Source organism: Apostichopus japonicus, chromosome 14 (assembly GCF_037975245.1).
Source record: "Apostichopus japonicus isolate 1M-3 chromosome 14, ASM3797524v1, whole genome shotgun sequence".
NCBI classification, from domain to species: domain Eukaryota; kingdom Metazoa; phylum Echinodermata; class Holothuroidea; order Aspidochirotida; family Stichopodidae; genus Apostichopus; species Apostichopus japonicus.
Genome location: NC_092574.1, coordinates 2,698,171 through 2,702,627, shown reverse-complemented (window position 1 = coordinate 2,702,627; position 4,457 = coordinate 2,698,171). Strand labels below are relative to the sequence as shown.

At 36.1% G+C, this 4,457-nt stretch overlaps 1 long non-coding RNA gene across 1 annotated transcript; it reads left to right on the top strand.

Annotated features, from left to right (window-relative positions):
• The first annotated feature begins 488 nt into the window (after positions 1 to 488).
• LOC139980032 (uncharacterized) lies at positions 489 to 1,934 on the top strand. The gene is made up of 3 exons (XR_011797431.1): positions 489 to 574; positions 794 to 859; positions 1,570 to 1,934. It is a non-coding gene; the product is annotated as an uncharacterized lncRNA (long non-coding RNA).
• Positions 1,935 to 4,457: the final 2,523 nt, after the last annotated feature.

Genomic DNA, 4,457 nt, shown 5'->3' with positions numbered 1-4,457 from the left:
AGAATAATTACCGACTACGCATGCGCAGTTGCAATTTTTATGACCAGGAGTACTATTTTTACGACGAGGAGTAACAATAATTTCCGGTTAAGCTTAGGGTTAGAATTGAGGTTTAGGGTTATGTTTAGGGTTAGGGCTACCTGTACTACATGCGCAGTTGCTTTATTTACTTTACTGGGCTTGAATTCGCCTTTGTCTTAAGAATAGAAGATAAATAATTGTTATGACTAGTCGTAAGAATAGCCACGGCCTATTATATTTGCATACATTTGCATTTAGCTGTGCGTGATTGATTTGGCTTATTCATGTCATGCATTGAATGCAGTACATTTCCACTTATTGATGGGTTTGTAAAGAAACTAGCACCAAAGATAAATATTATCATGAAGGATGATATTTGAAAACATACTAGTATATTATACATATCCTGCAGGGTTTCAAGACATGAACACAATTCGAATAACTGTTCTCCAAAGTAATTGTTTTGCCTTTGCAGAAGTAATGGAGTGGGTGGATGCACCCATCGCTGAAGAGTTGCAAGAAGACAACCCACCCCAAACCAGTGAGCCTGAAGGTTTGATACTCTTTGATTTGTTGATACTGTGACAAGAAGAAGCAAACCTTTGCAATACCATCAGTACCTGACCCTTTTAAGAAACACTATTGATGTAAGATATACTTTTATAGATGTTTGCAAACATACTAGTATATTATGCATATCCTGCATAACTTCAAGACACCATAACAACAGTTTGTTCACTTTGGACAATGACAATTAATATATTTTTTGCAGAAGAAATGGAGAGGGTGAATGCACCCATCCCTGAAGAGTTGCTAGATGACATCCCACCCGAAACCAGTGAGTATTAAATATGACACTCTTAATTTTCTGATACTGCAGCAAGAAGAAGCAAACGTTTGCTATACCATCTGTACCTGACTTTTGAATAAGCAACACTATAAATACTCCAGTACAAATGTTTGATGTTTCGTACAAGATAATGATATGGCAGAGTATGTTTGTTTAGCTATCATGAATGGAGTTTGACCAATTGTCATAGCATAGGAGTATTTGCCTTTTGATCAAATTGTGACAAGGTTATAAACTGGATATCTCAAGATGAGGAAGCTTGGAGAGATCTTATATTTAGTATGCTCATGTATCAGAGTGAGTACAAGTAGGCTATCAGTAGTGATTTTAAGTCGCAGCTGTCATTGTGAATATACAATATGTCACGAGGAGTACTCCTAGCTTCTTGCTGTATTACTTAAAGCAAGAACGTAAGTATGCCCCATTCATACAAACTTTACTCATATTACTTCATCAAAATCACAATGCATATTTGCATTCTGGTTTATTTATATATCTATATATATGTATATAAATATATCTATATATATATATTTTTTTCACTGTTCTGGATTTTCCTTCTCATTACGTTATCAATATCAATATCAATATATATATATATATATATATATATATATATATATATATATATACTGCTTTTATGAATAGCTTGCCTTCATTTACATTGTGTTCATGTATCTGTTTTCCTTATTGCACAGCTGTCTTTAGGATCTTGCAACCTATTTACCAGGATCTGACTTCTTGAAGTGACTTCGGTTGGAGATATATATGTGCTATTCCCTGTCACCAGCATCATGACAGCCAAGATGAAATGAACTGGATTACATCACAAAACATATTCATCTCTGCAACATATATTTTACATTAAATTTTCAACAACATGTTCCTAATATAATCTATGGAGCTTTTATCTATGTGCGCCAATGTAATTATGGTGACATCCATCTTTCAAATAGCCCAATTTTCATATTGTATCGTTAAAGCTGTCAATGTGATTGCTTTCATCTTGCCTTGCCTTTTCATTGCCCTTTCGGGATGATCAAGTTCCGTAACAGGTACATGCCAGACTGCAAATCTGTACAGTGTAACAAATTTTTAAATTGCCATCATATTATTTGTGCATGATGGTAACCAAATGCAATTGGATATCAGCCATTATTTTTCTAGAATGTTGTGAAAATTCCTCAACATTTTTTGGGTCGCATATATATGTGGCCATTTGCTGAATTGGAGTTGCGGCTCATCTTCACTAGAATGTTGTGGTTAAGTATGACTCGAAAGTGCTATTTGGGACTTATGGGAGTTAACATCTACTAAGTTGATATCACATGAGTTACACGGTAGGCTCATTCAAGGAATAGATTCAAAGCTTACTAGAGAGGTTTCTACTTCCTACATGAACACAACATATGTACGGTTACCATGAATTACTTAAGATAGTTAAGCTGTCTATCATAATGATGCAATATGACAATCACCTTTTTATATGTATTCCTTATAAGAATCTGTTAAACTTTCATCAATACTTGTTTTCTGTTTCTTCTTTCTGTGTGAGTCTTGTGTTACGAAAATGTAATTCTGCAGCAAAGCAGAGAGTATAAAAATTGACTTGAAGTACCAATCCGGCAATACATCAGATGACCTTTAAAGAATGGACATCACCTAGTGTCTGGTACATGAAAAAAAATCAGAAACAATTATGTGGCTCACAGGTATCGTGCAATGTATGGTAATACATCAGCCCCAATAGGAGGAGATTTTGGCATCAAGCACTTGTGTAGTTCTTGTGATAACCAATACATGTCTAATATGGTATTCCATTTCTTTCTGTGAAGATATGGGCTCTCTCTACACTGTGTGTGCCAATGTGTTCACCATTTCTGATCTTTTCTTCTGATTGGTAGTGAGAATATTGTTGCCTACAGCAAAATCATGTGGCTGCTGGGAAACAAGTCTTGCCATTCCTAAGAACACTATTTTTTAATGGTATGTTGCATTGAGCCCAAATATGGTAGATTTTCAAATATGGTCACCTACCTTTGGTCAAACTTCTTCAACTGTTTTTATTTATGATTTATTTCTGCCTTTTGACAAACATTTGCATGGATAAAATTAGCACCACAAGATTATGTAGATGAAAAAGATTAATGAACAATATGGCACATGAAGGTCATATCAAAGACTTGAATCAACAGGAATACTGAAAGGATGGATATTTTACTGTTGAAGAAGTCGACTCAAAACTGATTACAACAATTAAATTGGAAGATGTTGGTTAACTGGCAGCCAAACCATCGTCACCACAATTAGGTGATTCCAGTGAAGTATCATAGTATCAAGTCACATTTGACAGGGACTTGCTACCTCAATGATTGACACGTTGCTGACCTAAGCACTGTTACGTAGGGAAAAGTTTCTGTCAGGCGGGTAATTGCTATCATGTTCTTTCCATCGTTTCTGATATGATAGTTTAATTACCCCGGAAAATATGTATGTGGTGGTCCATGGTTGCACCGAAAAAGGTCTGAAATGAACATGGAATAGTTTCGTCAGTATTGGGTGCAAATATGGTATTGACCTGAAAATGTTCAGTGTAAGTTGCATCACCATAGCTGGCATGAGTAGTAACAAGAAAACTTATAAATCCCAAGAATGGTACCCAACCACCACCCATCTGTGCAGGCAAATATACCCAGTACCATAATGTCATATCTTCTTTCATTTTTTTCTTGTTTCGGGGGGGGGGGTGGGTCAGACAACTGAAAATGAATGAAACATCCTCCTTGTTCTTGGAGCAATCGCGAGTGAAGGTTCGAAAAGGGATGCTAGATCAGTGAATGCAAAAGGGGGGGGGGGTGGTTGGTGGGGACTGTTGGGCATCTTCATGATAATCGATGGGTTTGGTTTCCTCAATACAATACTTGATGGGTGAGTGGCCCACAATAAGTAGTGCCCTGTTGACTTTGATGCAATTATATAACATATATGAGGTCAATCTGCTTTAAATCTTCATAATTGAAAGTGTGGTAACCATTTGTCAGAATTCTTAATAAAAAAAAAGTATTGCAAGTATTATTGATAATGTAGGCTATATAGACTGAAATGCGGTTGTGTATTTAGCAATTTGACATGATAATGCACTTATGATTGACCATGTGACCATTACATTAAATAAATTGAGAGCGGGCGAATGTTGCAAGTGGGAGGGCAATTCTCCCCGATAGCTTCCAAAGCAAAGCAATATTTGACATAAATTTTTTAGATGACATTACTGCTGAATGAGTGTTTCTCATCCAATAATATAATGAAAAATATTAAGAATTGGAATTAACTCCATGTGATTTTTACTACTGTGGCGAAAAATAAACCGAAATCACAAATTGCTCACTAACTGACAATCACTTCTAGAAACGGTGACACTGGCCTGCTTTGTCAGTCAACCCTAGCTTAGGGTTGAATCTTATGCGCCGATGGTCAAACAATTTAGTTCAGTGAGACCTTCAAAAGTAAGTGGATTTCGCAATGTCAAATGTAAATTGTCAATACTTTAGAGTTAGCATCCCAGTCGCTTTCTGTAATATCCGAC